Source organism: Brassica napus, unplaced genomic scaffold (assembly GCF_020379485.1).
Source record: "Brassica napus cultivar Da-Ae unplaced genomic scaffold, Da-Ae ScsIHWf_1518;HRSCAF=2116, whole genome shotgun sequence".
NCBI classification, from domain to species: Eukaryota; Viridiplantae; Streptophyta; class Magnoliopsida; order Brassicales; family Brassicaceae; genus Brassica; species Brassica napus.
This window is the reverse complement of record NW_026014934.1, coordinates 1,277-27,095: the sequence shown is the minus strand read 5'-3', so window position 1 is coordinate 27,095 and position 25,819 is coordinate 1,277. Positions and strand designations below refer to the sequence as shown.

Genomic DNA, 25,819 nt, shown 5'->3' with positions numbered 1-25,819 from the left:
CGGATATAAATCAGCAAACGTCTCGAACCCCAAAACTCGTGTGTGCATTGTAGTTAGCACAGCATGGCGACGACTAAGAGCATCAGCGACTCGGTTAGTTGCACCAGATTGATGACGAATGGAGAAGGTGAATTGCTGGAGGTAAGAGATCCATCCCGCATGCCTGGAAGAGACCTTTGCCTGGCTGTCTAGATGGCGCAAAGCATCATGGTCTGTGAAAAGCACGAAATCCCGATGAACAAGATAGTGACGCCAATGTTTAATAGCCTGAACAATGGCGTAAAACTCCACATCGTATGTACTATAGCGACCGCGAGCACCGGCTAGTTTCTCACTAAAATATGCCACAGGGCGTCCTTGCTGACTGAGGACGGCGCCTATTCCCAACTTCGATGCATCACAATGAAGTTCGAAGGTAGTAGAGAAGTCGGGGAGGACAAGTATTGGAGCTGTAGTAAGTTTTTCTTTAATTAACTCGAAAGCTGCAGAAGCTTCTGGCGTCCAAGCAAACCTGCCCTCTTTCATACAAGAAGTAATTGGCGCCATTATAGTACTAAAATGTGCGACGAAACGGCGATAGAAAGAGGCGAGACCATGGAAACTACGAACTTCAGAGACTGTCTTAGGTTGAGGCCAGGAGCGAACAGCTTCTATTTTAGACATATCTACGGAAAGACCCTTGTCAGATACGATGTAGCCCAAGAAAAGAACCTGAGACACTCCAAATTCACACTTCTGAGCCGCTGCGAAAAGCTTCTCCCTTCGTAAGACAGAGAGTACTTGGCGCAGATGATCTTCATGTTCGGATATAGAGGAGCTAAAGATGAGTATGTCGTCAAAATAAACGACAACAAATCGTCCGATGAATTCTCGTAAAGCTTGATTCATAATCCTCATAAAGGTGCTAGGAGCATTAGATAAGCCGAAAGGCATGACTAACCATTCAAACAGACCTTCACGAGTTTTAAAAGCTGTTTTCCATTCATCTCCAGGGCGAATACGAATCTGATGATATCCACTTTTTAGATCGATCTTGGAAAATATTTTTGCTGCTCCAATTTGATCCAACAGGTCATCTAATCGTGGAATTGGAAATCTGTAGCGGATCGTTATTTTGTTTATGGCGCGACTGTCCACACACATGCGCCAAGAACCGTCTTTCTTGGGAATTAAAAGAGCCGGAACCGCACAAGGGCTCAAACTCTCCTTAATGTGTCCCTTTTGTAAGAGATCTTCTACTTGGCGACGCAATTCCTCGTGCTCACTTGGGCTCATGCGGTAGTGTGGCCGGTTGGGGAGAGTTGCGCCTGGAATGAGATCGATCTGATGTTGTATATCACGTAGTGGAGGTAATCCTTCTGGCAAATTGGCCGGGAAGATGTCTGAAAATTCGTCTAACACGGCTGATAACTTAGGAGATGATGTTGTCGTGAGTGCCGGAAGTTGTGATGCCGGGACCAGGGCGAATGCATAACCCTCTGTTTTGAACTCCGAGAGAAAGGTCGAGTAAGAACAGATCATAGTGGTGGGTCGTGGTTGAGGAGTGATGGTCGTGGACTGGTTTGGTGGAGGAGAACGCGCAGGTGGTGTTGGTTGCTCGCGAGACGGGAGAAGTACAATCTGTTGGGAGTTCCAAGTAAAACTGTAGGTATTTTTAGCACCGTCATGCAAGATTTTGCGATCATACTCCCATGGTCTTCCAAGGATAAGGTGGCTTATGTCCATTGGCGCGACATCGCAATACATACGTTCCTTGTAAATTGGTCCTACTGAGAAAGAAACCAAAGCGCGGTGTGTAATGCGGACGTTTACTCCCTCCGATAACCATCCTAGAGCGTACGGTGAGGGATGGGGTTCTTTGGTAATGCCAAGCTTACGTATGGCTTCCTCGGATATTACGTTGCGAGAACTACCAGAATCGATAATAAAGCTGCAAATTCGATCTTTAATGGTACAAGTCGACCTGAAGATATTTGTCCGTAGCCACTTGTCGTCTTGTTGAGGTGGTGTAAGGCACGAGCGATGTAGGACCAGTAAGCGACCACTATCACCCTCTGTAAGGTGGTCCGTAGCGTCTGCTGATTGGTCGATATCCTCCTGCGAATCATATACGTCTTCCTCATCGACTAGATCATCAATGACCAGACCGCGACGTGTTGCGTGAGGACAAGCTGTCTGTCTATGGCCTTGTTCCCCGCAAGAATAACATCTTAAGGCGTTTGGTCGGGTAGACCGACGCAGTTGCTGTTCTTCTTGTGTTGCAGGTTTATTGATCGTGGTGGAAGCTTCCCCCGTTTCTTTTGATCCTGCTGTCGGTGTGTTGCTGGAGGCCTGGTCCTGAGAGCGTGGACGGGAGGACGAAGAATTCCAGTTAGATGACCGAGATTGTTGTTCAAAAGATGCGGCACGACGCTGAGCCTCTCCGATCGTAGAGGGATCAAATTGAGACATTGCCGTTTGAAGTTGTGGGCGTAGACCCCAATGAATCGTGACACCAGTTGGACTTGGCTGTCATTAATTTCATTACGAGTTAAGAGCATTGCAAACTCTTCTGCATATTCGTCCACAGTACGAGATCCTTGGCGGAGATTCTGTAGTTTCGTATACATGGTACGTTCATAATTGTGAGGTAAGAACGTCTGACGTAGATGTTTGGTAAGCTTGTCCCATGACTGGATGGGAGCTTTTCCAGTACGGGAACGAGTAGTTTTGAGTTGTTTCCACCACGTAGCAGCGTGTCCGCGAAAGCGCATAGCAACGAGAGGGACTCGCCGGGTGGGAGGTACCTGTTTAAAATCGAGGATTTCTTCGACTGAGACCAACCAATCAATGAGATCATCACCCTTAAGACCCCCGTGAAATTCGGGTATGTCTACTTTGAAACTGTTTTCCCAGCGATTGTTGATGTAATCATGTTGTCTTAGATCCTCACGAAAGACTCGCCTATGATCTTCTTCTTCGTGTATGTCGCGATCTCGATCCTCATTAAATTGGTGATGTTGATGTCGCTGTTGGTGTTGTCGAGGAGGTGGAAGGTGTTGCTGTATCTGACGTTGATCTTGGTGAAGCGGTGGTGGATGCTGCTGCGCGGGTTGCAGTGGAGCATTAACGATCGGCTGGTTTTGAGGGTCCAAGCGAGTTGTTAAAGCGTTTGTCAAGGCCTCGAGGCGAGCTGTTATTGCTGCCAGTGCTGTCGTGAATGCTTCGCTTTGTTGTTGAATGGAAGCTTGTGTCGCAGACTGCATCTCAATGAGTACTCGTAAATCAGTCATGTCCGAAGGGGTTCCCTCTGCCGTTTTCTTTGCCATGATAACGAGAGAAGAACTCCAGAAACGTACTGATTCTGATACCAACTGATAGAGGGCGGAAGCTAAGTAACTCAAAGATCAAGGGTTTGATCTTTGATTAGGTTTCTTGCCGTCGAAGTTAATTCGAAAGCAAGATGGATAGAACGCGAATACTCTTCGCAGTGCTCGTTAAAGCTCTTAAGGGCGCGAATACTCTTCGCAGTGCTTAGGAAAGCTCTTTAAATCTTCGAAATCTTATTCAATAAATTCAGTGTCTTTTACAAAAACCAAAGCCGCTATTTATGCAAATCAAACTAGGGCTAACCCTTAACTAAAAAGGAGATTTAACTAAAAAGGGCTAACCCTTTACTTATCTAATCCTAATAAGGAAAGGAAACTTAATAACTTATAACGCAAGTAAAGCCTGAAACCCAAAAGCCCATGATAATGGCGGTGGAGATGGTGATACGCTGCATCACTTTTACTTTGTCTTGCATAGAAGAACTGATGTGTGTTTATTAAACAAGCTATTTTTTGTTTCTGTAGGTTGCATTGCCAAAAAAGTAACAAAGAAAGTTCAGAGACAGAATCTGTCTACTCTCTGAAATAGTGAAATATCATATATCACATGAGGTCAGCCACTTGCATGAAGGGTTGAAACATATGAGCAATTCAACCCATTGACACAGTTACTCAGAAATATAATTGAATCTACTTTCTCTTTTGTGAAATGAAATCCAAACTTGTGGTACATTATCTTGCACTCAGATTTTTATTTACCATACAACTTTGTCTGTTGTTACTGTTGTCCATGTGACATTATATCTAAGATAAGTTCATATGAAAAAGAGTTCAAATTCTTCTGGATTGTTGTAGGGACTGAAAGGAGAACTTTAAAAAACATCTCCTGCCCTAGGACGTACAGTGATTTACATCAAGGATTCTCTTATATATTAGTTGCCAAGGTGATTAGTCTCTTCTTATTATTTGTTCTTCACTACTTAGTTCCCTTCAGTTTTTTTGATAAGCTTTATAACCAACATCTTCCAGAGGAAAAACTACTTTAGTTCTAATATGTTTTCTCTGACAAGAAGCTTCTTAAACTTTTCTTATTGATATTGAAGGTACTTGACTGTTCAGCTTGTGAGATTCTTTTAGAAAAGGGAGAGTTATAAGAAAGCAAAAACTCTCCGGGTATGGAAGCTTTCTGTTTTAGTGGGTTATCCATTGGAGTTGGATATCTTTGACCTTTGTTCCGAGGATTGTCGAAAGAAATTTGAAGCTCCTCGCCAGGTAGGTATACAGTTTGTGGCCTTATTATGTGAGGTGGTTCACCACATCAATTGACAAGCTGTGGTCAAAATATTGGTCTACAAACCCAGTGCAAAGAGCAGCTCAAACGGCGACGGTGTGAAATGACTGATGTTGAGGTACACGTTTTTAGTTTATCTGTTAACTCTGCTCTAAATACGATCCTGTAACTTCTTTTTTTCTCTATTTCTCTGGATCATCAAGCGGAACTGGCAAATCATCCACAAGCGACCAACACGGAGGTATATTATCTGAAGAACACTTTTTCAACATCTTTCTTGTCTAGCTTGGAATGCGCTGTAATAGGTTTGTATGTTGTATTTAAGCGCCGGTTACATATAATGTGTAAATTTACTTGTGACTGTAGTATAACAGAAATAAAGGAGCAAATTTAGAAGATATTAAAAAGATGGTTACTTGCAAATGAAGCCTAAACAATGGTAGTAGGCACGAGAACGTGTATATATGTTACTCTTGGCTAGCGTAGTCTTTGATGGTTGGTATCATTAATCTCTTTTCTTTTCCTGATTCACTTCTTGAAATATCTAGATCGTTTTAAATTTTTATATAGACCAACTTCATGATGCTCTTTATCTGAATTTTCATTCCTGGAAATTTTCACAATATTATGCTGTTTTTATTGACAATGTTATAAGACCAGAAAACTCAAAAAACGTGTATGTGTTTTTTCAAAGGTTTTCTTTTGAGCTCCCATTATGGATATCGTGAATCCACTAATAAATATCTTACAAGTTTATTTCAAAGAGAAGACAATAATAAGCAGAATAGTTTGGAGTGATAGGGATGTCACATGTTGAACAGTGAGATGAATAGCAGTCATTGCACTTGAAGTAATTTATCAGAACATTAAATACTCGAACTGATATTTATTTTGTGGGTCAACAACCAATTGAAATAAGCGATTGAGGTAAAGAACAATTACACAATAAAACAATTTTAATATTAAAAGAAATTGACAATAGAGGAAAAAAAGAAAACACTTAACCCCAATATAAATCCAAAAAGAAAAAAAAATTACCTTCGGAAAAGAATATATCAAAACCAAAACTTTGAAACAATATCGCACAATAAACAAGATAGCCCCCACAGGACATGTGAAATTAGCTAACATTTACCAAAACAGTCATCTAAGTATTGAAACAGTGAGCCCATCACAAAGAGGAATTTCAGAAATGATAGCTGAACATATTTGGTTAAACACTGTCAATTCAACTTTAAACCAATATTGATTATACATTTCATATCTTTTGCCCTGATTAGCTCCTTAGAAGTGGACCATTATCAAAATTCGGTATCTTAGCGCTATATAGTATAATAGCCACATGGACCACCATTTAATCTGCCAGCCCTTTTCTTTTTGACTTTTTAAAAATGATCTACATTCAAACCTTTTTTGGAGTCAAATCTACATTAAAACTTATTTCATGGTATATATGGGTAGAGCCATCTACCTCTTCTATCACATGTAGGCACTAGATTAGTATTGTTGGTCTTCTATACATTAACGTTTGAAAGTATAGAATTTGACTTTTCTAATTCAACATATAATAATATATCATTTATGTATCTTTCTATTAAAAGTAACTACTCTTAATCTGAGAGTTTGATTGGACTTACAAACCTAACTTATCAGCGGCTAATTTTAGCCTTGGTGCATTTGATCATACAGTTTGATTGGACATTGCATGCAATCACGCCTGTGATGCATTCTATTCACATTTAGAAAGAAAGCAAAAAAAAAAGTGTAAACTCTAATTTGTCAGAAAACATAAAACAAAACGATAAATAAGTGAATAAATAACATAAAATGCAACTTGTAGTTCTTTGTCCCCTTGGTCAAATACAAAATATCTCAAACAGGGAGAGCAAATCTTTGTAACCACATTGGATCTCTCGTATATCTATCTTCCCATTTCCTAAACAAATTTATCGAGCCACTAAAATCCAAAAGCTTAATTTATGTTGAGGTGAAACAATTCGTTTTTATAGGTAGTGGATAAGAGAATGATGCATGGCATACATGTCAATAGATTTTGAGAAAATTAAGCGTATTAATATAACAAGAAGGTATAATCAAAGTGTTATACAAAAAAAGGAACCCTTATTTTACAAAGTATTTATATTTCTCTACATACTCTCAGCATAAATTCGGAACTAAGCCTGCCTTCGATGGAACCTTCTCAAAAAAGTTCAGCCGGAACACTTAACCTAGACCGATAACCACCTAAAGAATTGTGCTGTGGACTATAGATTAATCCATGAGAGAACTGTAGCCACAACATTGATTATATTCTTCAAAGACAATAACGTTAACCACTCCTCTTGTGAATGTCATTCGGATTGTTAACTGTTTTTAATGATAAAAGAACATGGTAGTAGTAGTAGTTAAGTAACAAAACGATAAGTCTAGTTAGAAAAAACCCATCAAATACAAAACAGCATAAGTTACTTATTTTTCCATTTCTTTTGAAGATGTATAAAATAAAATATAAAGTTGTTATTATCTTAACGACTTATTCTTTTGGCTTCTTTGTCTAAATAATTGACAATTAAACCGTTTGATCGCTAATATAGATCATGACAATTAAAAACGCCACACGGTTCAAGAAAAACCGGCGACTACTAGTACCGAGTCAATATCATGATGCTAGAACTTAGGAACGTCTTAAAGTAACTAAACATCTATATTATTAAAAAGAAGTACCAAATAAAAATACCCCTTAATTTTATCATTTATTTATATTAGAATGCCAATGAGATATTTATTGAATATATATTTAAATATGTTTGTATTTTCTTAATTTAAATTATAGATTTAAGCATTTAATGTCTTTTTCTAATTTAAATGATAGATTTCTTTAATCAAATCTTAATCAAAATAGATTTTCTAATATATTTTTATTAACATATTAAATACTTTTAATATTTGTTAGTAATAATAATAAAATAAAAAAATCACATATCATAATCAATTTATATAACATATAAATAAAATATAAACAGTTATTCATATATTATTAGTATAATGCTTTCATAATATAAGTCCAATTAGTTATAAATATTGGATTTTTTATATGATACATTGTGATATAATAATTAAACAATTAAAATCACAAAATATAAATATTCAAAGTAATAAATAAAATTGTTATGTTTTAAAATGTTATATTATCAATTGTATAATACATTTTAATTTGCAAATATATATATTATACCATTAGTACAAAGAAAAAAATTAAAGTGAAAGCAAATATTTATACGGTTACAGGTCAAGCTCTAGAAATAAACAACTACAACGCAATATTATTTTTCTTTGACAAATTTATTTTAATATAAATTATAGTTCCAAATATGTTTATATATTTTATGTATTTATAAATTTATTTTCTTTGTTTTTAAGGGATGCTAAGATTTTGAAATTGGAAAACAATTATGATCCACCTCTCTATTATTTTAATTAGAAAATTTTAAAATTTATGTCAGAATATTTTATTAAACTTTTAATTTTAATTTTTATTATAACTGCAAAGATTAATTTTCAATATAAATTTATGTTTAAATGTTAAAATACATTATTTGATATAAACAAAAAACTATAAACATAAGTTAAATATTCGTCCGTTCGGGTGGGTCAAGGTCTAATGCATAATTAAAATACGATCGAAGACCACATGCCGTAAGAATGTTGCTAATCTATGTCGGTTCATGCACAATTATTTTATTCCGTCATTGGGTTAAAAGAGCCCATTCTGCGCATATATGCATGTAAAAGAGCTTAAGTTTATATATTAGTTTTCATTCAAACTTACCTTTCAAACTAATGACATAGGATGATAGGAATGTAACTAAAATTGTCGGTTCAACCTAAAAATAATGTCGTGGCTAAGAATTCATTCAACGTCACGAGTTTTGCGAGTCTCGTTCTAGAAATTCTTCAATAACACAAACATTTTTTTTGTTTCTCACTAATGTTAAAGATAACAATAAACTGAAAATCTCCTCCTATTACATAAGTCTAATTATATTTAACAAACCGATTTATAGATTAAAAAAGGAGTAGGAATAGCCGAATAGATTTACCAAAATGACATAAACATAGAAATTGTTTGTCTACGTGATGACTCAAGACACCTTGAAATCAGTTTTAGCAGCTCCATATTAATTGACCAAACTACCCCTCTCCGTGTTCTGCTCCTCCTCCTTCAGTTTTTCTCCACTTTGTTCCTAGGAAGATCGGTCCACGGGTTACAACCACCTTCGTCACCCGCTTCACTCCTCTTTAGTCCCATACCCGGATCCCAACCCGACCCGTCTAGGATGATCCCACCAAGACCCAGCTGCATATTCGACGCCAAAGCGAGCTAAAACTCCCACCACCACCACCCATCTCCATACCTTTCACGTCTTGGTCTCCGATCGGAAACCCGTACAGCATCCGGGTCGGATCCGTATCCGGTTAGGATCCGGGTGTTTGGTCTTCTTCTTGTGTGTGTTGGGAGGAGAAGACGCAGAGGTTGGTCGTTTAGCGTTCTTGCGAGAACCGCCGCCGACGGGAACGTTGCGGAGAGCCCCGCCTTTGGTCCAGTAACGACGGCAGCTTTTGCAAAAGTGACGGGGCTGTGACAGGTTGTAGTTGTTGTAGTAACAGAATTTTGTGTTCGGTGAGTCACAGCGAGGACACTTTAGTTGTTCTTGCTCTGGAAACTGCTGTGGTTGTTGTGGTTGTTGTTGTTGTTGTTGTTGTGTCGCCATCATCGAGTTGTAATAAGCTGATGGATCCTGCATTTCTTCTTTTGAAAAACAGAGTCTTTTCCTTAAATTATAAATCTTTTGGTTACCATATATGAAAAAACCTAAAAAGATCGAATCTTGGAGATGTCAAGAGAGATATATAATTATAAATATATGAGAGTGAATGATTTTGAGGCTTTTATAGATAGAGATGAAGTGGTTCTTGACGCATTAGATAAGACAAATATAACACTTTCTCTCTCTACATATGAGAGACAAGGAGAGAGAGGAGTGGAGCAGAGCAGAGAAGGGAAGAGGGCTGAAGTCTAAGACGAGAAGACAAGCTTCTGTGAGATGTGACCGGTCTTAAAGGGTTACACAATAACAAAAGATTAGTACTTCCCTAATCTTCTTCCTTTTGATTAGAATTTTTAATATTATGCTAATTATTAATTGGTATATATATACTCTAATTATCATTTCAACTATAAAAGACAAGAGCGTGGGTGTTGAACTTTTTCATTGACTTATTTAACTAATAAGTATCAATATATCATCATCATAAGAGTTGTTTTTGTGTTGATGTCATTTTGTCGAATGGGTTAAAACTTAAAAGTGTTTACTTTTTATTTGTTTACATGATATCCTAACAAGATCGATAGCTTTTGATTATTATTTTTAAATACGGTACGGTTTCATGATTATAAACTCTACAAATCTAGAAAAATTCACAGGCATTGTGAATTATTGTAAACGAAAATAAGGTTTTAAAATGTGTTTTGTATATATCGAAGGGGTAATAACTGTTTCCAACATATTTGGATACGCCTGTCTTGGTGCTATGGTAGTTGTTTTGGCTTCGTATGTTTAGGCCAATATCGACTATAAGTATCTTTTTGTTTTCTTATGTGTGTTCTTACCTTTGCACCAAAAACAAACACAATGGCCTTTTCCTTCTGATGGCTAAAAGTCTCTCTGCTCTTTTTAATAAATATTTATCTAATCTTCTTTTTTGATAAAAACATATATTTTCTAATCTTTATATGCAGAAATTGTATTTGTATTGTTATCAAAGTTCAGATTCTCTCATAAAGACGAGTTTGATCATTTGGCATCGATTCTTAGCTTTGGCCTAGGAAATTTGGTGATTGGAGATCACTAACTTCTTTTTGACCTTCCGGCACTGGACAAGCAAAGCTCGCCTGAAAGCTAGATTTGCCTAAACTGCTTTTTTTTGCCAGTTCAGTAATGACCTTAAAATCTAGTTCTCATATTGTTAAATGTTAACGAAGAGTTAGTAACCATTCTCTGTATTAAACCCTGGTTAATCCACGTCATTCTCAATACCTTTTATTCTGTTATTATAAGAGAATTCTTATTTAAAATCTTGATTAAAACATAATCAAGAAGACGTCAAGCAAAAGATAACAAAAACAGTTGTTCTTTCCCACTCATTGTCACATGAGTTTTCTCATGCATGCAGAGACCTTGCATGTACAGCTCAAATTCTTTTCGCAATAAAATATAAAGAAAATTGTAATTTAACTAATCCAGTTGGCTGTAAAATCAGAAGTGATGACCATCAAATATTATTATATTTAACTGAATATAAAAATATTGAGTAACAAAAGAAAACAATGAGCCATCATCATTCACTGCCATGATTTCTAAAACCCACTCTGGCTCAAGAATCAGGAGACAATAGGTCATTAGCGTTCTTTTGAAGCAACTAGCAAGTATGTATGCACTTGATGAGATCATTACACTTAAAAATCGAATTGCAGCCGTTGAGTTTTGCACTGCAGGGACTAATGAATCAGAGCCGTCCGTGTGTCGAGGAAGCAGACTAAGGATATTTTCGTAGCGTTAAGCTGCCGTAAGAGCTGACCATTTGGCCTTCCGTGTGTTCTGTTTTGCCAACACGTGGGGACAAACACTCCACTTCCTCTTCTTGATTCCCCCATCATCGCGTCTCTTCTACGGCTACGATTTGTGGCTACTGCTTGACGCATGGACGGTGCAGATTAAACCTGGATCTTTCGAATATTTTCACAACCAGGCCATATTGGAGAGTGACAAGAAGACATGTTACCAGAGTTGTCAAGTTACGTACAGAAAATAGCCACTCAAGATTAATCAAAATAAGAATAACGTTGTATATAATTGATTTTGGAGCCTTTGGTTGTGTGTTTTGAAGGCATGTATCAACAACAAAAATAATATGAATTTTGTTTTTATAATTTCAAAAATATTTCCAAAATAAACAACTCTCACCAAAAGTTGTGCGTGAGAACAGGCCTGGTCCTGAACCCATACCTAAGAAACATTCGTATGGGGCCCATAATTTGTACAGCTTTTGAGACTTTTTTTTTGTTAGCAGAAAAAGTATCAAATGGATTATAAAATGTGTTTCAAACATATTACAAAATAAATTTTGAATATTGTTTCTTATCTGTATAAAAATAAATTATACATGTATTACTTTTTAAGAAGTTGTATTTTTTTAATTGTAAATTAAATACTTTTATCAATTTTTATTATTATTTAAAGCCTATTTTTTTCGTATTGGATCGAGGACCGGTAGATGGTCACGAAAACGTACTCATCAGCTAGCACTGAGTCTACTGATGCAACTCTCTCCCTCAAAGTACAAGAAACTGACCTTTGGTCTTAAATATTCGTGGAACTTGAAAGTTGAAACTGGACCCGAGTCCATGTTGATATCCCATAACTGGCATGTACAAACATAACCATGATTTCAGTCCATGACTGGTTTTTTCGTTACAATCCGCAAACGAAGCTTTTGCGGTTGGTAGCGGTTGTTGGCATTTTGCAACAATCATTCAAATCGTTATAAATCACTCGTTTTAAACTTCTTAAATTCAAAAACTGGTTGTAGCTAGCGTTTTCGGTTGCAAGCGGTTAGGAGAGTAAATGTTTTTTCCTTTTTCAAAAACAACATAAATACAAAAGTAAAATAAAATAAAATTTAAATTGAAATAATAGAAATGATAAAATATATCTATTATATTTTAATATATATTATAAAAATTTAAAATAAAAAATTTTTCTATAATTTTTAAAAATTTAAAATAAAACTTTATATATAAATTTTTATATTTATTATAATATTATGATATTTAGTTTTTTTATAATTATATAAAATGTAAATATTGTTAATTTATTATTTAACCGCTATTGTATTTGGTGGTTAACCAATCATAAGTATCCCGCAAACGCATCAATTTCTAACGATAGTACCAATCGTACAAATCTCTTAAAACCGCTTGAAACCGCAACCACTCACATCTGTAAATTTCCGCAACCGTAACCGCTGCGGTTACACCAGTCAGGCCCTTAGCTTAAAACTAATCACTAAATAAACAATGCAAATTGAAAAAAAACAGATGTTGCCAAATGCGACTCTCACGAATTAATAAGACATAATGCACACGGAAAATTCGATTAAAACATGGACCTTAAGAGTCATACTAGATTTTGATCCGTCGTTTCAGCGCAGAATTTGTTTTTCTTTAATATTTCACTTAAATATATAAATTTTGTTAATTATAATATCATATGTTTTCATAAGAAAAATAAGACTATATGTTTTAATATTTGATAAGCTGATATATTTACAATTATGTGTCGATTTTTTATGTTTGCAAAATATTTCTACTTGTATAAACAATTTTTAAAAAATTATATTTTTAACAGTTTTATTGTATTAAATGTTTAAATTTACTTTTAACAATTATATTTACAAATATAATAAAAAAATATTTTCATTATATATTTTAATATTTGTTGAGACCAAAAATGAAAATGTGATTCTAATATTCATATTTTACTTTTAATTTTAAAACAAAGAAGTATAGTGGGCTACATGGATTTTATAATATTTTCAACCAAAAAATTAATCACCAAACTGTTTTTAACGTACGAGTCTAGAATAATAGGATAAAACCTATTTTTACTTGAATAGTTTCTCACATTCCTATAGTTAATGGCCTGTAATCTTTTAATAGTTACAAATATTGGGTAGTTAATGATTTACTACGTATTGCACAAGTTATTCATCTTCTTACAGCTAAGAAAGTTCTAAAATTTTCGAGGAAATTAAAGCACAAAATAGGTAATGTTAACTAAATATTCTTACCAAATTATTAAGTTCTTAAGGATGATATTATAAAAACACAGCAACTATGAGAGTATAAACGTTATGTCGAAAATATTGTTTGGATAACCATTTTATTATTCCAAAAATTAGGACAATAGTTATTATTAAAGTTAGATATATATATATATATATATATATATATATATATACTATTAAATCGATTATGCTGTTTTAAAAATATACTAAAAAATCTTAATCAATGTTTAAAGCCGTATTTGTTAATATATTAAATTACTGAGTCTTTTATACTACATACATGATTTAGGGTTTATGTTTTGGAAGTTAGTGTTTAATTTTAAAGTAATGGTTTTATGTTTAATTCAGGTCTTGTAGTGAGTTTAGTGTATGCGCATGAACTAATAAAGATGTTCCATACGAACTTATAAATTATTTGACAGTGTAAAGGTAGAAAACTATGATCTTGTCAATATATCTTTTTTTTTTTAATCTACATCTTGTCAACATACCATGGTATATAATCATTAGTTGACTTAACTATCAAACTCATCTTTTACAACTTGCAAGTGGAACGGTCGAACATGATCCAAAATTTTAGAGAATTTGTAATTTCTTTTGTTTTAGTAATAGTTATAAATTTAAAATCATATATTTATAAAAAAGTCAGAATAACTATATTTGAATTTAAATTTGTATTTATAACCAATAAATATGAATAAAAATTCATTATTTTGTTTATATAATCAACTGAAAATGCAATAAATTAGAAAGTAATTAGTATTTATATCACTTATATATTTTGGAAAGTAAGAAATAGTTGTTGATGTGTGTTTGAATATTTAATGGTAGTATAGAAAGTTAGTATTCTAATTTAATTATGTTTAGGAAACAATTATCAATTAGTGACTATAAATAGGCAGAAGAAGATATATTTTATTGCCTACCAAAAAAAAGAAGATACATTTTATTCACAATTTTCTAATAAAAAATAGCAAACATAAAGAAAAAAAAACTAGCCTACAATTTCTGTCGACAAGCAAAAAGAGCGTCTTGTCTAATCAAAGAGTATATAGATTTTTGTCTAACTACTAACCAGATTTTGCTCTATTATATTTATAGATTATAATTTCTCATTGTGGATTTAATAAACGTAAAAAAAAACTGAAAAAACTAGAAGAATGATCAAATTTGATGATTTGATCGATGAATTTGCATTGAAAAATGTCAAATGATCAAGTTCAATGATTTGATCAATGATTTGCATTAAAAACTTAAAAATTGTGTTATTTAGATATAAAATAATTATATTTATGTATTTATTTTATATTACAATGATATATTGTAAAAAAATCTAAACTATTTCAGATTATTAAAAAAGGTCTTGTTTTCTTTTTTTGAACAGAGTTTGTATAAAGTTTGAGATGACCCTGTGAACAATTATAGTATACTCACAAAAACTATGGTTCTAAAGAAACGTTATATTATCATTAGTGGAAGGTTAGTTTAATTTAGAGAAAGAGAGGAACATTCATTAATTTCAGTTTTTATTTCCGTTTTCTTTTTTATTTAAGTGGGCATACCATATATATATTTTTTTATAAAATAGTTCGGTGAATTATTTAGACAGAATACCACTTGGATTTATCTTTTTAAAGGTCAAAAAAATAATGGCATACCATTGTAAATAAGTCTAAAAATTAAGGGCATTTTAATAGTACTGACATTTTTTTTTTCAAATTTAGTGTCTGAAATTGAAGCAATTATCTCTGTGAAAAATGATTTAGAAGTTAGTTTCTCTATGTCCTCAAACCTACAAAAACAAGCAATGTTAGACTTACCTTGATGCAACAAGTAATAAAACGCTAGAAGAGAATTTGGTTTCTTTTGTGTTTGCTATACAATTATGCAGTGCCGTGTGAAGAGTTTTAGGGACTTAAGGCAAGTTTTAAAAATAAATTTATTTACAACCGTAATGAAAATAATTTTTTAATATGATATATTATTTTCACCAAATACACAAGTCTAATACTGTAAAAGAATAAGTTTATAACGTAAATATATTATATTATGTCATATAGAAAAAATACATGAATTCAAAAGAAGAATTAATTAATTTTCGTAGAAATTTTTTTTTCAAAAAAGTCTAAATCACTATGCTGGAAATTATTTTAAATTTTGGGACCTTAAAAACAGTCATATTAATCGGGGACCTGAGGCGAATGTCTTTTTCAATACACTGTAGGCACGCCTCTGCAATTATGGTATCCTCAACATTAGTAGTTAACACCTCGTTCACTTTATTCTAAAAAGTGTTACTTTAGAACTAGTGATTTACTGTGTTGATACGAGAGATGTTAGATTCTGAGAGATTAGTTCAGATATTTTTTTTTGTCAGCTATTTAACACCTCGTTCATATTAGTTCAGATATTTATACATATCTAGATCCTCCTTTCTATAAATTTCATTACTGAGTAGGTCTACTATGCTCAAGACTTACAATTTTGGAATGTGAGTCACATAAAGCTGACTGACGCAGATCAATCAGGTGAATTGAGCCTTTCAAACTGCTATACGCTAAGGTATTGCAATTGTAGGATGTAATTCAGCTGATGTTATAACCTCTGCAACAAGGAATAGAATAAATATTCCAGCTCTAATAAACTCCCCATCAACTAATAATTTACATACAAAATTAAACATAAAAGAGAGAAGAGAGAAAGATACCAACCAAGTTAGAATTTACCATTTCAATATATTATTTTTGTAGCACACCAAAAAAAATGCAGCTCCCCAGTTAGATCTTCCATATTCACAGGCTTGACGTCCACAATGTTAAAACTCTGATTGCTTATCTCCAGGATCCAAAGATTTATACTCAAATCGTCAGCATAAATAAATGTCGCCGTCCCTTGAAATTTGGTACCAAAATCACCAAGACAAAAACATGATCAGTGCAAGTAAGAGGAAGGACAACAACAATGTGACCAAATGGACGGGTAACCTACCTATTGTTTGAGATTGAATTGATGTGATAATCATGAGCATGAGTGTACACTTTTCCACATGGTTAGTCTCAGGGCTTATAGTTACCTGTATGTTGTAGATGAACTATTAGTCTACACTCTCAAAATAAATAATTCCACATAAGGAAAAAAAATAGAAATTTGCTAATCAAAAGAAGAGAAGAACATATGAAAATAGGACTAAGAGTAGGATAAAATCATTATCCTAGAGACCCTAAATGGGTCTCTTATTTTTTTTTAATATTTTTTAGTTGTAAAAGTTAATTAAGAGACTGGATTAAGAGACCCGAAAATTTACATGCTCCATTGCAAGTCTCTTATTTACGGGTTCTTAAAAAAATTAATTAAACACCAATTTTTTTTTTTTTTCTTATTAAACTTAAACTTTTTCTTAAAACATAATATAATATAACATTTTAAACATTGAAAAATAAAAACATAAAAAATAAATATTGATCAAAATTTTCATCGTCCGATCCCTCAAAAATGCTATGAGAAGAGGATGCCATATATGAAATTTTGAAAATTTTGTGAAGACAAGAAGAATGGAAGATTGAAATTTTGCTTTTCAAGTGAATTGCAAATATATATAGAGAAGGATGGAAGTTGTTGTGAATTGCTTGTGAAGATAAGTTGAAGTAGAGAATGGAGTAGATTACTTTGTGAATTGCAAATATACAATTACAACTCAATGACACAAGACAATGAAACAACAACTCTCTGTCACTCGTGAATGCTCCACTCCACTTCACCACCTGAAACAACAAGAATGAGAAACACAAGTCTTTTAATGCTCTAGAACACAAGACAGTGAAACAACAAGACGCTTGAAACTTAAACTACAAGGACAGTAACAACAACAAGCTCAAGGAACCGAGACAGTAACAACAACAACACAAGCTTTTATATTATCATAAACTTAAACTACAAGGAACAGAGAATTAAACCGAAGGTTAAGCAACAAGAAACAACTTAAAAGTTTGAAAGTTATTAGATTTACCTCTGTTGCAACTGGAACCTGACTCATGTCACTTGATCCATCCATGTAAAGGCAACAAAGACAGAACAATCAAAAAGAATCTATCATTATGTGGACAATTGTATGACCATATTACCTGACAGAACATACTTGCCATCTGGTGCGAAGGTGGCTTCTAGGGATGTACCTTGTGAAGGCTCCAAACTAAAACCACATTTCTACAAAACAAAGAAAAAAATGATAAGCTCGCTTCAACATCTCCTCACCAACAGCTGAATGACCATTCTCTGCAGCAGTGTAAAGAGGAGTCTCTCCCTCAAAATTCTGCTTTGACAACAACTCTCTCAACTCCTCTCCATCGCAACCGCCTGGAATCAGCTCTTTAACCTTCCGTAAGTTCTCAGTTCTAGCAGCTATATGAAGAGGCGAGTCACCTCTCTTCAGAAGACCAAGAAAAACATTAGCAAAAATCTGAGAATTGGATTTTGGCAAAGTTAATCGTATTGACATACACAAGTCACCAGACTTGAGAACAAGTCACAAGACTTGAGAACAAGTCACCAGACTTGAGAACAAGTCACCAGACTTGAGAACCAGACTTGGAAACCAAACTTGAGATGCAGCCTTGCAAGTTCAAACTCGCCCAAGATGTGTTCAAAGGTCAACCAGACCGTTGGAAAGATCAGAAACAAGTTGGAGTTCTAAATTACTTAAAGTCACATGATCTATTTAGAGGAGAGAGGAAGAAAGAGCTGTTGAGGTGTTGTCCCTTTCAGCTCATCTTGCAGCATCATTCTTTATTATTTATCTCTTTGTTTGTATCCCATCTCTGAGCCTTTAAATATTGTAACATTGTGAACTAAATGAATTAAAGGAAAAAAATATCCTTCTTTACTCTATCTCTTTTACTCTTGATTTACTCTCGCTCTCCCTCTCTCTCTTGTTCTTGAGCATTATCACTCTTGTTCTTCATTTTCTAACATGGTATCAGAGCATTAAGCTCCTGATTACCTCAAACACTTCCGCAAAACTCACTCTGTTACTTCATTTCTCTTGATTCTCTATTTTATTTCACAAATTTCTCTACAGATTTTTTTTTATCCAGTGGATAATAAATCTGAGTTCTTGAGTGTTCTTGAGTATTTTCTTCAAATTTCTTGGATGTGCTCACTCTGTTCTGTCTCTAATCTTATTTCTTGAGAGTTTATCTTATTTCTAAGCTTGAGATCTCTCAGTTCCAGAACTAATTTCTCTCAAATCCAGTTTGAAATTTCAAAATATTCTTGAGAAAAAATGGAGCAGTACAGAGCAATTCACATTCCAGTCACACTCAAGGGACCAGGAAACTATATTACCTGGTCTAGGATGGCCAGGAAAGCCCTTGGAGGTAGAGGTCTTTGGGAGCATGTCTCTTCAAGTTCAGCTCCAAAGAAAATCACCCAAGGAGAAGATGGTAAGGAGGTTGTAGTGGTAGATGAAGGCAAATGGGTTCAAGAAGATCTCATGGTACTGTCTACCTTGCAAAGCTCTCTTGATGGTCCTCTTATGGATTCTTACTCACATTGTACCACCACAAAACAGTTGTGGGATACTTTGCACAAGGTATATGGCAACACTTCAAATCTCACCAGAATCTTTGAAGTGAAGAGAGCCATCAACAACTTACAACAAGAAGAAGGAGACTTCACCAAGCACCTTGGGAAGTATAGTCAGCTGTGGTCTGAGCTGGAGATGCTAAGGCCAAGCACCAATGACCCTGACACACTTGAAGCCAGGCGTGAGCAAGACAAGACCTTTGGACTACTTCTCACACTCAGCCCAAGCTTCAATGATGTGGTGAAACATATATTGAGAGACAAGGAGCTTCCATGCTATGATGAAGTGTGTGCTCAACTTCAAAAGGAGATAGGCTCAGATGGTCTTTTTGGAGGTGGAAAAGGAGGTCTTTCTATGGCACACAAGGCTGAGAATATGGGAAATGCATCAGCTAACAAAGCTTACTTCAAGCCAAGGGGAGGAGTAGACAAAACAGTGACTTGTGAACATTGCAAGAAGCAAGGACACTCCAAAACCAACTGTTGGATCCTCCATCCTCATCTCAGGCCAGCCTCAGCCAATAAATACAACCATGTCAGAGCCCATGAAGCAAGAGCTCAGGAGCATCCATCACCAAGCTACATACACATGGGAGATGGTGGGAGAGCCTTTGTCTCTACAACCCACACTGGTACCTCCACCTCTCATGCCATGCCTCAGCCATCTCATGAGGATGCATTCATCAGGAAGTCAGACATTGAGGCCTTGATCAAGGCTCTCAATGCAAATTCTGGTAACCGAAGTATTAATGCTTTAAATTCTATTCACACTGAACCACACACTGCTAGGCCAATGATCATTGATTCAGGAGCTTCTCATCACATGATTAGGGATGCTAGACTAATTAGTGATATTAAACCAGCTCTAGGAAGTGTTGTGATTGCAAATGGTGATAGAATTCCAATTAAAGGAGTAGGAAATCTGAATCTGTTTGATAAAGAATCTCAAGCCTTTTATATGCCTACATTTACCTCTAATCTTTTATCTGTGAAAAGAGCCACTAATGATTTAAATTGCAATATTATTTTTAGTCCTAATGATGTGTGCTTTCAGGATATTGAGACAAGTAATATGCTAGGCAAAGGTGTGAGCAAGGGAGAGCTGTATTTCCTTGAAGATGCCACTACAAGAAAACGTAAGTTTAACGAGGATAATTAACGAGGAAAAATAATCCTCGTAAAAGTACGTTGATTTTACGAGGAAAGTACGTGGAAAAAGAGAAGCATCGTTATTTCGTCGTAAGGTAACGACAAAACAATTTCGTCGTAAAGACGATGTAAATTGACGTGGCTTTTACGAGGAAACACTATTTCCTTGTAAATACCACGTAAACTTCGCGAGTTCTTTACGACGAAATACTTTACGTGTACTTAACGAGGAAATTTTGAATCCACCAACTTGGTAGGTAGCTCACGTTTTTTTTGGCCATCCAATTAATTTTCGTCGTAATTTCACACGAGGCTATACTTTTCACACATATGAGTATGGTAGACAGCGGACGACCAGTAACTATGGAATATGTGTGAAAGGGGAAATAGATTTCTACGGGATCTTGACGGAGATTATTGAAGTCGAATTTCCAGGGATATTGAAGCTGAAATGCGTCCTCTTCCAATGTGAATGGTTCGATTCCGTCGTCACAGAGGTGTTCGGTCTAACAAATTCGGTGTAGTTGATGTCAACGGTGGACGAAGGTACAACAAATTCGAGCCTTTCATCTTAGCTTCACAAGCAGACCAAGTTAGCTTCCTTCCATACCCTCGAATGAGAGATTCGGGTATAAATTGGTTAGCTGTGATCAAAGTTACACCTCGAGGACGAATTATCAGTGGAGAAGAACCACCATTGCAAGAAGAACAGATAAATGAAGTCGAGGAACCTGAACAAGAAATTGATGACATCCTTCTCATTGATCCGCATAATCACGAGTACGAAGATCTTACCGACGATGCCACAGACGAAGCTGTTAAAGACGAGTTTAATGAAAATAATGATGTTTCTAGTGATGACGAGAATGTTGATGTATCCGATTGATGTATTTGATTTTATGTAGTTTGTTTTATGAATAAGATAATGTGGGAGTTTGATTTATGAATAAGGTAATGTGAAAGTTTATTTTAATTATGAATATGGACTTGTGGTTTGGGGTTTGGAATATTTTATAAATAGGGTTTGAGGTGAAAGAATAGATTGAGGTTCAAGGGTAGATGGGTTTGGGGTTTGGAATATATGAAGTAGAAGATAAGGAAGATGGGGTTTGGGGTTTCGGATTTTAGGGATTTATACGTAATACTCGTTAATTCCTCGTAAGCCAAAATCGTCGTAAGGTTGTCGTAAGGCCACGAGGAGTTTACGACGAAATTAAAAAAAATAAAGAAAGCGGGGCACGCTAATTCCACGCAAGCCAAAATCGTCGTAAGGTTGTCGTAAGGCCACGAGGAGTTTACGACGAAATTAAAAAAAATAAAGAAAGCGGGGCACGCTAATTCCACGTAAGACTCTCTGAGTGAATGAAAATAAGTAATTGTGGTTTGGAATGAAAATAAAGATAGGGTTTGGAATATATGAAGTAGAAGATAAGGAATATGGGGTTTGGGGTTTGGGGTTTCGGGTTTTAGGGATTTAAATGGAATACTCGTTAATTCCTCGTATGTTAACGTCGAACTTACGACGAATTCCTCGTAAATACCACGTAGGACAGATTCGTCGTAAATACCACGTAGGACAGATTCGTCGTAAATACCACGTAGGACAGATTCGTCGTAAATACCACGTAGGACAGATTCGTCGTAAATACCACGTAGGAGAGATTCGTCGTAAATACCACGTAAAGTAAATGATGAACGCGGCCCACTTTAATTCCACGTAGGACGGAATCGTCGTAAACACCTCGTAACCAAAATCGTCGTAAACACCTCGTACCGTAAAAACTAGAAAAAAAAAGAAGAAGAAATATACTGGATTTACATGTGGCAAGACTTCCAGCAATTATATTACTTAAGTCTCACCAACATAAATTCCAATATCTTCTTCTCTTCCTTTTTTTCAAATTTTTATAATTTGAATAGGATTGGATTTGAGAGTATGAAGTGAGATAGGGTGTGATTTGGGAGTTTGGGTGTGGGTTGAGAAGGAGAGTTACGGGTATATTTATAGGGAAGCTTTCCTCGGTAATTCCACGTAAGCAAAATCGTCGTAACGTCCTCGTACCTAAAAAACACGGGCCTTTGTAATTCCTCGTAACTTCCTCGTATAATAAAACGCGGGCCTTTGTAATCTCTCGCTGTTTCGTCGTAAAAAAAAACACGGGCCTCTGTAATTCGTCGTAAAATTACGAGGAATTTGCGACGGAATGTAATCTTATATATACACCCCGAGCGCTCACTCTTTCTTTCCTCTCTACTTCCTCTCCACTTCCTCCCTGTTTCGTTGCAATGGTAAGCCTCTCTAATTCCTCTCTAATTTGGTTAGTTTAGGTAGATTAGGTGGTTAGTATAGGGAATTTAGATAAGTTTACGGATCTTATGTTATTTAGTGTTGATTAGGTGGATAATGTTGGAAAATATACTGTTGACGGAAATTTAAAAAATTAAATTTTTTTCTCAGGTTCGAAAAGGTAGACTTACTGCCCATTACAGAGAGATGTTCGGTGAGCCAGGTAGTCACCAACCGACGACTCACATGCCGAGGCGGATGTAACGGCGAGGAGTGATGAATTCTACCGGGCGATTAACGACCCTTAGTTCTTTTTAATTTCGGTTCTTGTATTATGAATTCAAAACTTATTTATATATAAAATATTTTGGTTTTGATTTTTTTAGAATTTTAATTTTATTAATAATTTAAATAATTTTTTTAATTATAATTTTTTTTATTTCTGTAAAATAACGAAACGAAGTAATTTCGTAGCTATTTTGCGACTTCTTTACGTGGAAGCTTAACGAGGTTTTTACGAGGAAATGTTTACAAGGAAATGACGTGGAAAATTCACGTGGTCTTTACGAGGAAAGCTATCAAGATATTTACGTTTACTTTACGAGTATTTACTTTCGAGTTATTTACGTGGCTTTAACGAGGAATGGCTTTCGAGGTATTTACGAGGAAATTTAGCGACGTCCTTACGTGGAAGCTTTACGTGGTCTTTACGACGAAATATTCTTCTTCGCTTTTACGACGAAATTATTTCCTCGCTACGCTACGACGAATTAGCGAGGATATATGCGTTACGACAAACGTATAACGACGAAACGGGTTTCCTCGCTAATTCCTCGTAACACTGCTTTTACGACGAAATCACGAGGAAAACTGCCCTCGTAAAACTTGTGTTTTCTTGTAGTGTGCCAAGCTTAGATCAGATTCTACTTATGCATTTACTTCTGCCTCTGTTTTAGCTAATGATGTGTTATGGCATGCTAGATTAGGCCACCCTCATTTTCATGCTTTGCAACTGATGTTACCTAATCTATCTCTTAAAAATGAAACTTGTGAGGCTTGTATTCTTGGTAAACATCATAAATCTGTTTTTTCTTCATCTATGACTATGTATGAGAATTGTTTTGATCTAGTTCACTCTGATGTTTGGACTGCTCCTTGTGTTTCTAGAGAAAACCATAGATATTTTGTGACATTCATAGATGAGAAATCAAAATATACTTGGCTCACATTGATTCAAAGTAAAGATAGAGTTTTAGAAGCTTTTATTAACTTTCAAAACTATGTAACTAACCATTTCAATTCCAAGATCAAAATTTTTAGGTCGGATAATGGGGGAGAATACACTAGCAATGCCTTCAAACAACACTTAGCAAAACATGGAATTATTCACCAGACAAGCTGTCCATACACACCACAACAAAATGGAGTGGCTGAGAGAAAGAATCGCCACCTTATGGAGGTTGCAAGAAGCATGATGTTTCACACCAATGTTCCAAAGAGATTTTGGGGAGATGCTGTGGTTTCTGCATGCTATCTCATCAATAGAATCCCAACCAGAGTCCTCAAAGATGTCTCTCCATTTCAGGTATTGAACAAAACTAAGCCTCCTATTGATCACTTGCGTGTGTTTGGGTGTGTGTGCTATGTGTTGCTACCAGGTGAGCAAAGGACCAAGCTTGATCCCAAGAGTATCAAAGCTATGTTCATAGGATACTCTCACACACAGAAAGGATACAAGTGTTACCTGCCAAACTCAAGAAGGGTAATGGTCTCAAGGGATGTCAAGTTTGTGGAATCAAAGGGGTACTATGATGAGAAGAGCTGGAAAACCTTAGGGATCTTTCACATGGACCATCTGATAGAGCAAACAACCTGAAGATCATCCTGGAAAGTTTAGGAATCAGTAAGCCTCAGAGCAGTGAGGCGCATAGAACCTCTCCATCAACACCAGTGGCTGTAACTAATGAAGAAGCAGTACCGATTGTTGAGCCAATCCATCCTGATCATGAGGGGGGCAATGAGCATGAATCAACACCAGAAACACCAGAAGATGATTCAGCATCAGTTCATGATCAAGATGGAGCTGAATCTGATCAGTCTAGTAGAGATCAGTATGATGGTGATCAAGGACAGGAAGAAGCAGTGGTAGAAGAGCAGATTCAACCATTGAGGAGAAGTATTAGAGTGAGGAAACCATCCAAGTGGGTCGACACCAGAGTATACTTCAACAGTAATGCAGTGGCTCATCCTATCCAAGCAACCTGCTCCTTTGCAAGCTATCCTCAAGAGCATATAGCTTTCATCACCAACCTGGATCAAGAATATGTTCCAAAGACTTATGAAGAAGCTATGGAGGATGATGAGTGGAGAGAGTCTGTTGGAGATGAAGTTGGAGCCATGATCAAAAATGATACTTGGTATGAAACTGAGCTTCCGAAAGGAAAGAAAGCAGTCACCAGTCGCCTACTCTTCACCATCAAGTACTTGGCAAATGGAAAGCCAGAAAGGAGAAAGACAAGGCTAGTTGCAAGAGGATACACTCAAATCTATGGAGAAGACTATCTGGATACCTTTGCACCAGTAGCTAAGCTCCACACTATAAGGATTGTTCTCTCCTTGGCTGTGAACTTGGAATGGGATTTATGGCAGATGGATGTTAAGAATGCTTTTCTACAAGGAGAGCTAGAGGATGAGGTTTACATGAGACCACCACCTGGTATGGAAGACATGGTCAAGCCAGGAAATGTCCTAAGATTAAAGAAGGCCATCTATGGTTTAAAACAATCACCAAGAGCCTGGTATCACAAACTGAGTACAACTCTCAATGGAAGAGGGTTTGTAAAATCAGAAGCTGATCATACTCTCTTCACCCTCACAAGCAAGCAAGGAATTGTGGTGATTCTAATCTATGTGGATGATATCATCATCACAGGAAGCAATAAGGAAGGTATCATCTCTACTAAAGCTTTTCTTAAATCTAGCTTTGATATTAAAGATTTGGGTGAGCTAAAGTACTTTCTAGGGATAGAAATATGTCGCTCTAAAGAGGGGCTTTTCTTATCTCAAAGAAAGTACACACTTGATCTTTTAAATGAGGCAGGAAAGCTTGGAGCAAGAGTAGCTAAGACACCACTTGAAGAGGGTTACAAAGTCTTGCGTGAGGGGGAGATTGAGGACACTCCTTTTGGCGACTTTAAGCTCTATAGAAGAATGGTTGGGAAGCTGATCTATCTCACCATTACAAGACCAGACATCTGCTTTGCTGTGAATCAAGTCAGCCAGTATATGCAAGCACCA

General features: G+C 35.7%; 1 pseudogene; it reads right to left on the bottom strand.

Annotated features, from left to right (window-relative positions):
- Positions 1–8,557: 8,557 nt before the first annotated feature.
- On the bottom strand, positions 8,558–10,112 carry LOC125597702 (annotated as a pseudogene).
- Positions 10,113–25,819: the final 15,707 nt, after the last annotated feature.